The following is a 10,695-nucleotide window of genomic DNA, read 5'->3' on the forward strand; positions in this document are numbered from 1 at the left end:
AGGAGTCTCTCTACTTGGGGTATCACAAAAAAGGGGGCATCTAGAATGGGTTCTGGCCACTGCTATAGAGACCAAGCTGTGTGTTTCATTGGCTTATTTTCAGCAGAGATACCTGATTTCTTATGGTTAGCAAAAGCACAAGTAACTATTTCAAGAACTAAACATTTACTATTAATAAAGTGTTGTTATAGATTTCTGTCATGATTTGCTGGTATATTGAGTAGGACACAGTAAGCTCTACACTGCATTTTATAAATGACGCATTTTCCAATTTTTTCTGTCTTGCTCCCCTCAGCATGGATTTGTTGAGTGTTGCAACACCATGTCGTGATGGTAATAGCTTCCACTGAAGTTGATCCAAGTATATGCTACATAACTTCCTTTCACTCACCACTGGGTTTTAAATACAGGAATTGTTCAAGTGTATGAAGTAACTATTTTAATCAGTTTTGAACATGAAATGAAAAATCATTCTGTAGCCAATTGAAGCAGCATGGAAAATCTGCAGCGGTAGATAGTAACTGCCTGAGCTGAAATCTACCCAGTAAATCCAAGCTCACATCCTAATGTAAAAGCTTCACTAGATTTTCACTCCCATAGAGAGAAAGGCCCTGCTGAAAGAGGAACAGCAATAAGCAGAGAGGGCTTCTCTTTCACTCTTCGTGACAAAGACAGCATCACTTGCAGCATATTCTCACTGTGCTCCTTCAAAGCTGCCTTTGCTTTGTCAGCCAGTGCCACCACAACTTGCAGCGTGCAAGTCACCCTCGGAGGCCTCATCCAAATACCATCCTGCTTCATATGCAGGAGAAGACAAGCACTGGGGTGTGGATGTTGTTGTTGTAAGTAAATATTACTGTATTGCATAGATGCAATCCAGCTGAAATTGTTTGAAACTCTCACAGCTCCCTGTCTGGATGGAGGCTAGGAGGAGGTGCTACCCCTGTGACAACACTGCCTGAGGAAATCTCTATGTGGCAGGCAACCTGGGCAATGTGCTCTAGGTGTTATTGCTTGAACAGTGCACGTGGACCAGATGACCTCCAGCAGTTTCTTCCAACCTCGACCATTCTATGATTCAGATGTGGTTGTGCTGGCATGCAACACACTGGCCAAAAGCCAACACAGAGCTCCTCAGGCAGCCATGCCCGGCTGCTTACTAACACTGAGCCTCTCCTTTTGGTCTGTGGCATGACCGTGAACCTGACACTGAACCATTTCAAACTGTGAAGCCACCTGAAGGCTCAGCAGGACACCTTGGACATCCTTTGACATAATGGTGAATCATAAAATCACAGAATATACTGTGTTGGAAGGGACCCACAGTGATCATTGAGTCCAACTCCTAGCTCCACACAGGACTACCTAAAAACTAAAGAATATGTTTGAGAATGTTGTCCAAACATTTCCTAAACTCCATCAGGCTTAGTGCCGTGACCACTGCCCTGGGGAGCCTGTCCCAGTGCCCGAGCACCCTCTGGGTGCAGAACCTTTCCCTAGCACCCAGCCTGACCCTCCCCTGTCCCAGCTCCATGCCGTCCCCTCGGGTCCTGTCGCTGTCCCCAGAGAGCAGAGCTCAGCGCCTGCCCCTGCGCTCCCCTCGTGAGGGAGCTGCAGGCCGCCATGAGGCCTCCCCTCAGCCTGCTCTGCTCTGGGCTGAGCAAACCAAGGGACCTCAGCTGCTCCTCATATGTCTTCCCTTCTAGACCCTTCACCACCTTTGTAGCTGTCCTTTGGACACTCTCTAATAGTTTTATGTCCTTCTTATATTGTGGTGCCCAAGACTGCACACAGTGTTCAAGGTGAGGCCGCACCAGCGCAGCAATCACTTCCCTTGACGGGCTAGCAATGCCATGCTAGATGTACCCTGGGAAATGGTTGGCCCTTTTGGCTGCCAGAGCACACTGTGGACTCATGTTCAACTTGCCGTTGGCCAGAACCCCCAGATCTCTTTCCATGGGGCTGCTTACATTACACCCCGGTGATCACATTATCCCCTGGAAATCACAAGGACTGGGACAAACCTGGGCTTTCCTCACATTGAAGCACTGACAGCAGTGGGACTCCCATACTGTGAAACTTCTGGCCCAGCATGCCTACATCCAGCCTGTCAACTATGTGGGGTGGTACTGAGTGCACAGCTAAAATCTTTGGCAGTATGGGGTTTTAGAAGCTTTTGCTATTTGCCTCTCAGATATTGTCTCAGCTGTATCTAATCTCTATTCTAATTTTATTCCCCAACTAGCAGTGGATAAACCTAAATGATAGCCATGACAGCAATCACAACCAGTACGCACAGCCTTGGGAACTGCATACTCTCTGTGTGGTTGCAAGCCACAAGACACACACCACCAGCATGGGGGAGCTGAGGTATGGGTGAGCTCTGAAGCTGGCTTGCAGGGAGAGCAAGGCCAAAGCTCACTGCTGCTTAATTATAGCCTGGTGCTGTGCACATGGCTGCATCCCAGGCCGTAAGACATTGGAGTCCCTCCTGCTGGAGTTCAGGCCACCCAGCCACTGCATGCCAGTGTATGTCTGTAAGACCAAGCCTCCTGTTTGCATGGTTGATCCCCCAGAGATGTGGCCAGCCTGCCCTGCCTCACAGCATTTCAAAACAGCATGAATGACAAGCTCTCACAAGGAGGTGGCTAAAATTCACTGGCTTCACTCACTTTTACACAGCTCTGTAGAATTCCTTGTGGGGAATAAAAGTAGCAGCTCTGTCCCTGCTCCAATCCACCAGCTTATCAGTTTGCCTCCCAGCCTCTGAAAATGTTCACTCCAGGCAAATGGAAAAGAGAGATGACCTCTTAGATCCTTCTCCTTTGCACAGGGGCAAAAAATAGCAAGGTTCATGCTCCACTCCGTAGTGCGGCCTTCTGTGCAGCTGTGATGAGGTACCTTGGTGAGGGCCTCTGAGAGACCATGAAGTGCTGCAACATGTTCTTCTTGGGGACAGTGTGTCACCCCAGTTGGAAATTAGGTTAAGGGATGGATCTTTTTCTGAGCTGTTCCTTGAAAAGCCCCAGTTCACCCATGCACTGACCTAGCTGCCTGATGAGCTTGGCTGATTTGTGTCCAGAGCGTGCACTGCTCACTGCAGGGCTCTGCTCCATCATTTGGATGTCCCTGTGGTGTCAGAGTGGTTTGAATAACACAGTGAATTATAGGAGGATGCATTTCATGGGTTGTTAGATTGGGAGTTCAGGAGTTTTGCTTCCCTTGACTCTCTTCAGCAGTTGCTGTTCTGACTGACTGAGCAGGATCTCCATCCTCCCCAGACCAGGCCTCTGAAAGGATACAAAGTGAGATCCGTAGTCACCTTTTTTGAAATGAACTGAGAAACACCTGAGTGTAAAATAAGCATTTAACACTAATTTGTAGACCTTGTGATGCTGTTTTTGAAGGCACTTCTGGTCCACAACACCAGCAAACAATTCATATTCTTGGCACATGCTTGCAGGGTCCTAGGCTCAAACTTGCTTGAGGGCAGCTGTACCTTGATGGGAAATGATAAATGCTACTGATATGCCAGCATGTAGATTTAAAAAGAGAAAAAAATAAAAACAAAGAATGGTTAAGGAAAAAAATAAAGAAAGAATTATTTTATCATCAAGTGGAAAGACATCTGATTGGGGAACACGTAAGCTTTATTCCTGCTGAAATCCTTTGGAAACCAGAGATCTTTCAGAGCAATTAGAACTTACATTTGTTATTTACAGCCTTGCTGACACTCATGTTATCTAGTTAAGAAAGGCACAAGTGACATCACATCTGAATCTGACAGTCTCTGGCTCTCCAGGTGCTCCTGGCCAACAATTTTCAATATTGTGTTATCTGCCTGGCCACTTCTTCATGCTCCAGAGTCTCTTGTGTTTGCAGTGGGTAGTCCTGCTCTCTCACATGAGCCAAGCCGCACAGCTCTGGACCAGAGTAGCTATGATAGGCAGCCATTTCCCTCCAGATGGGGACAGTGACCAGTTTTGCAGCTGGTCTTCTTCTTCTTTTTTTTTTTTTTTTTTTTTTAAGAGGTTCTGGGGACAAAATTTTGCTGTTATGACAGCATTTCTGCCAGTCTCTGAAAAAGCAGATGTGCCATCTGAGCAGGGCTGATTGTTGTATAAACACTCAGCATTTTCTGACAAAAACACCCTTTGCTTCTGCCTAAATAAAACCATTCAGCTGTGTCCCTGCTGTGGGCAAGAACATTATGCTTCTCAAACGTAAGCAATTTTCAAAATTTTGGAAAGTTAACAGTAACTGGAAAGGCAACCAAAGTGTTTTCATGAGGTGAACGTAACTATTTGTCTTCACATTATAAGCCCTTATCGTTTCTCTGACAGAAATGCAGGTCATTATTCATTAGGACAAGACTGTCTTTTCAGTCTAGTTAATATAATGGAGTACTGAACTCAGGAAAGGGAAATACTCTTCTTCAGGTATGGATTGCTTTGGACTCCATTGCAGAGAGTTTATAAAGTGTGGAGCCAGCAAGTCCTCCAGCACTAGAGGAAGGTGGGGTGGCATATCTCCTGGCAGTGTCCTGCCGGGACTGCAGCTGCAGAGATCCACAGTAGTTCTCTTGCTGCACCCCATGCACGTACTCCATCCCCAGCTCCCCATCCCCTCCTACAGCAGAGATGCAGTTTCCATTGCCAGAAAACACACTGAAAATGGCAGGATTTGCCCTGGCATTCATCACTCTGCAGGGAGTGCTGGGGTTTGGGGAACATTGCTATTCCAATCTCACTGCCTCCTCCTGCAAACCTTTTTCCAAGGGCTATAGCTGAATTGTACTGTACCTAGCAGAGAGTAAAACCTATTGCAAATTCAGCATGCTTGGTTTGACCGACTGTGGATTTAAAATATGAGCAGATGGAGAAAACCTCCATATTTACTTCTAATTACTTCTCACATTGTTAAAACCCTGCATAGAAAACTAAATTAGAAGAGATGGTGAGAAACAAGAGATTTTAGATCTTACAAGGCACAAAGAGCCTCCTTAATCAACATGGCTATATGACAATCATTTCCATCTACCTCAGCATTTAACGATCATCACCTCTTGAGTTAAACAGCTGCTTCATGACCCCACAGTTCGGCAATCGCTATAATAAGAAGACAAACATATACCTGTGTACAATAAGTCGCCTACACTGGGCCATGTGCTACTCTCACTTATACTTTGATTTCTCACTGACTCTGTGTGCTGTACTTTATTTGTCTGTACTGCATTTAAAGATTTTTCCCAGTATGAAATAGGCCAAAAAATAATAGCCTGAGACTGTAGTCACATATTCGAGATGCCTTGAAAAAAGGGAATTCATGTATTTTCTGCTGGAATTTCCTCTTGGCATTGCTTATTGACTAGATGAAGACCCAAACAAGCCACCTGGGCAAAGTCAACAGCAGTTTCACATTTTCTCGCACCTCACCAAAATACTCTGCTGCCTTTTTACTTCATCTACTATCAGGTGCACATTTTACATCATCTGCAGCAACTTGGAACTTCTTCCTAGAAGGTAGACCCTATTGTAAACTAAGAAAGCCTTTCAAGACCATCCCTATACCACTTCTACATTGGCAGAATAAAAACAGATTTGAGAAATCCTCGTCATTTCACAAAGTTGATCATAAACCCCTGTTGTAGGAGTAATAAGGTACCTTGAAGTAACTGCTGAAAGCAGAGATCCCCCCCTCTGCTGCCCAGCAAGACCTTTTGCTTCAAGATGTGCAATCCAGAGAACAGACTCAAACCTAGCAGCTGTAGGGAGGTAGGCTCCTAGCTTAGCATTCAAACTCATCCACCCCAGGCTTGGCTCTTTCAAACAGAATATCCTTCTCTCCGTCTGGCCTCGGGGGATAATTTTCCTACGCACAGTGATCCCCCTTTTGCTTTTCTTATATCCAGACCTATCTCCAGGCTTTGCACGAGAATGGTGTAGCAGGGCTACCTTAACACTACAGTGTGCAGGAGGAGTGATTTCCACACCACCAAGTACCCCTAGATGTGGCAACTGCTGAAAGCTTAAGACTGGACAAAAGTACTTGAAGACACCTCACTCATCCAGGTCTGGGGACTTAGGGTGCCTGTCCCTTTTGTGTGGCACAGCCAGCTGACGACAATTTAATAAGAAACTTCCTCACTCCTATACCCATGTCCTTTGGCATTCAACAGTCCAGTAGTCATGGAAGATATTTATTTGTCTTAGAATTAATCCAGCTGTGAGCTGGATTAACTGACATAGAGGTCTCTGATCACCACCAGATGTCTGTAAAATACCCAAATGGCAATGTGTGTCTGTTTTTAAATCTGGTTTTCATTCCTGAGGCAAGAGAAAGGGGGGAATAGCTCACCCCGTGTTGGATTTGTGTGGTTAAGACGATGAATAATGAATTCTGCTTGTGCACCACAAATCCAGAAAATTGCTTGTTATGATCCATGACTTACTTTTTTGTTGTTTTTGTTTTGTTTTGTTTTGTTTTTTACCCTAGAAAAAGTGTGATATTCAAGGCCCAACTCTTTGCTAATGGAAACCCTGTACAGTCTTATTAAATGAATGCAGAAGCACTCACATGGGTTTAAGCTCATCTTCAGATAACAACTGCTTCTTGCTTTGCCCCTTAGCTAGTTATTTTACCTTGGCACAGTCACCAATTACATTATTTCTCATCATGGGTCTTTTCTTATCTTACTGAGATCAAGTCCCAGGCAATGCATTACTACCCGAGAGCAAAGCACCACAAAGGACATGCATGGGTTGATATGGGAAGATATGCTACTGTTCCTACTGACAACAGAGAGAAAGTTCCCCTTGAGTGCAGTAGGAGAGAAACGTAATTCCGAGGGACTATAATTTGCTACAGCCTAGTGCAAAAGGACCGCAGCTGATCAGATGCTCGAGGCAAAATGCCCATGAATAAGATAGTACCAGCAAGTGTTTCTCATTAAATGAGACAAATCCCCAAATAGATAAGAGCTTGTAGGGGTGTCAGAATCCTTATGTGGCAATGCGCCTCCCTCCCATAGCCAGTGCCACGAAGCCCTACCTGTCTTGGGGCACCTCTTTCAAACCCTGCTCCAAACACTTGTCATCCAGCCAGGGCACAAGGAAGACTTGCTCCAACCACAGCAGTTAACTCATAGCATTAGAAGCAATGGGATTTTCTATGCATTAGTCTCCCTTCATCCAGTGCTTCTGACCTTTCATTCTGAATCTACAGGATAACTGGAAAAATCTGTATCAGTACTGTATGTTCTTAAATAGCAAATGTTGTCTGTTTCAGGATACCAATGTCCTTGGCTTACTGAGCTCATCATTGAATAAAATTGCCCCACTAGTTTGCTTTGGAAAATGCTTACCTTCACTCTCCACCCATTAACTCCTGTCAACATACGCAGTGTAAAAGCCTTGTGGTTTAACAGAGCTATTTTAATATTGATTCAACATATGTCAGCTGGGATTGGATCACTATCCAATTCATCTATTTGTCTAACTTATCCATCTGTCTATAAATCTAATTTGTTACACAGGCATTTCATTCCAATTTGGTCTTAATATAAACTATGAGAATAGCCTTTGCTGATCCATGCTCCAAATAGAGAACAACACTTGTTTTTCCAAAGGGGCTGCAGCCCACAGGGCAAATTGTAGATAACAATAGTTAGAGGATCACATTTTTTTTTTTTCACAAGAAAAAATCAGAGCAGTTTTCTTACATCTTAATAGAAGTGTGGCTCCACAGCACTCTGGGTTTGGCTGTTAAAACAACCTTACATGTACTTCCATTCAAACTATTGCAGTCTTATTGTAGTCTGTTATGTAGGTAGTGACAACAACAAAAAATTAGACTAGTGCATAAAGGGACACTTTCTAGACTAGATTTATCAGTTATTATATTTTCTTATTCTACAAGTCATTACATACAACACAAAGAGTTTTCAAAGACATTCATCTAGTTAGCCAGTCACTGGGGATTTCGAAGGCAAAGAAGCAGTAAATGTCTGGCCAGCATTCTTCAAGTATAACACCAATTGATTTTAATTATAAACAAAACAAAACAAAACAAAACAACAAAGCTATATCAAGAGCTGTCCAAAAACTATTTGAAAGAGCTAATAAAAAAAATGATAACATTGACCTGCTCAATATTAACAGTTTTTTAAGACTAAGACTATTTTAAAAGGTGTTCCTCCTTCCCACTTCCTGGAATTAAAATTGTTATGTTATCACTGAAAAATCAAAATAAAAAACAACTCTTAAAATCAGTTTTGCAATATGTTCCAGCTCAGATCTATCCCTTCTATTGCAGATAAAGTTATCATAATATAACCCCAAGATCTATCATACATCTTCGCACATAAAGCCTCTCTGGCATTTGTTGATAGAAAAGGAAGCAAAATGTGCCTGTTAGTCTACAGGCTTTAATTAGCTCAGAAGAACAACATATCCACAGGATCATTTTAAACACACAGGGTAGTAGCTTTCTGAAAGAAGCAAACCAAGGATGACATTTGGATGAATTCTGATGAGAACATAACAATCCCCAACTGTCTGAAAACTGAGGAGACTCGAGCAAGTTCATATAACTGGTTCTGCTTTCTGTAATTCTTACACTCATACTGACACTAATTCCTTTGTTAGTCAAAAGGCAAATGAGAAAAGACATAGATGTTTAACATACAGGCTCTAATTCTGCAAGGTGTTTAGTACCTTTCAAAATAAAACATTACTCAGTCTGGAATATCCTCTGAATATTTATCATGCGGCTGAGGCTTTGCCAGTTGCAGGGATGGGCTTGGATAGTGGTAGTACAGCAGTCGTGGCAATATAGAGCTTACTAGTGAGCCTGGATCAGCATGGCAGTGCTTAACCCACATGGCTAGCTGCTGGGGACAATCTATTAGAGAGCTTAAAACAAGCTCAGGTGTTCCTGTGTGGCCACAGAGGAAGGAAACTCAAGTGTTGCAGCTGGCTTATGCCACCACCCCGTGACCATGCACAGCCTCCCTCGTGGTTTCCACAGAGGCAAGCGCAGGGGAGAGGCTCTGGAGCAGATCCCACATGCTTGTGTCCACGTTCGATGCAAACCAGAGTACTCTTTTCTCGGTTTGCGTTGCTATGCTCTGTCCTCCTTTTTAACCGTCCTTATGTTCAGCCAAAATGGCAGCAGCTATGAGAGAGAGAGAAAGAAAGGAGGAAAGGAGGGAGCTGAGGAGTAGTCACCCTCCCTGCTGTTCCTCAGCTGAATAACTGATACTCTTTTTATTTTTGATCACACTGCCTGTTAGCAGCACAGATGGTAAAAAATACCCCCAAATGGAAAGGAGTGCAAAATAAAGATATAACCATGTGGAACCTAGACAGGCTGACTGTGTGGGGTAAGCTGAGTATGTTTGAATGCAGCTAAATGGCAAATCATCCATTGAAGAATGCAGCGTAGAGTGTAGGCTTGCAGGATAAGGAAATTTATCCCAGCACTTTTAGGAAGGATGTGGGGTCCAACAGATATCTGGGTGACTGTGAGCTCCCTGTGGGACATGAGACCCACAATGGCTAAAGAAGGATGTGAAAATATGTCTGCATCCATTTGCAAGGAATTCACTGCGTGCCTGTCTTTGACATTGGTGCAAATCCTGGAGTGACAGCTGGTTCCTAATGCCCGCAGCTCAAATAGGATGCTGATGAACTAGAGGCTGTCACAGTGAAGTCGGGGAATGATCAACAGATGAGGAAATGCCTTCTAGTAAAGGACTATGGCAGCTCAATTTGTGTAGCTTAGCAAAAACAAGTGGCTTGGAGGTACTTTGATTATAGTCTAGGAGTACTTTCACGGGCACATAAATAGGATGTTAAGTTTCATCATGCTGGCAGAGAATGGCATAATCAGACTCAACAGCCAGACACTGAAGCGTGATAAACTCAACCAGAAGTATGGCACCGTATTCTTAATGGCGATAATAATTCCTGGGACCTCTTTGTAATGCTGCAGTGGTTTCCACTACCGTGGAAACTGTAAGATTGAGAGGGGTGGTTTTGCCACTGATTTGCTCTAACACAGGTAGAAACAAACTCAGGACCTTTCTTTGGCCCGAGTTTTAGAAAAGCTCTGACTGGGCCATCACAGCATCTCTTTTGGGTTTTCAGTACCAAGACATTGTATCTTAGCTGGCCCAGCCCAGTGTCTTTCTTGAAATGATGGTTCCTCTGCATGTATGAGACCTATATTTCAGCCTTACAATTACAGCTTGGCCCCAGAATGCCCTGGAGGCCTTGTATAACGGTAGAGAGCTCGAGGGATCTGGCCTACAAATAAGAGAAGAATCAAAAGGTTTCAGTGCCTGAAATCAGATATTGCTATTGTCTGTAGCAGCATGCAACTTGTTTGCTAATGAGCTCATTAATCCTTTGCTCTCTGAAGCTTTTGCCTTTGAGGTTAGATAAAAGCAGCCCTCCGAGGAGACTTCCTCTTCATTGGCTGCTTTTCTTCTCCAGGAGCAAAGATGAAGCCCATGCAGAAGGCTGTGTTTTGAGTCAGGAGTTAGGCATTTGTTGAAAAGGGCAGCTAGGGTTTTTCCTTGATATCCCAAGTGGTGATAATATTGGATAATGTCTGACAGCTCCTGAAAGGTTTACTTTGCTTAGAGGGGGTGGTCGCTGAAACTGTTCTGCAGATGGAGGGGAGCTGAATCAC

Source organism: Anser cygnoides, chromosome Z (genome assembly GCF_040182565.1).
Source record: "Anser cygnoides isolate HZ-2024a breed goose chromosome Z, Taihu_goose_T2T_genome, whole genome shotgun sequence".
Taxonomy (NCBI): Eukaryota; Metazoa; Chordata; class Aves; order Anseriformes; family Anatidae; genus Anser; species Anser cygnoides.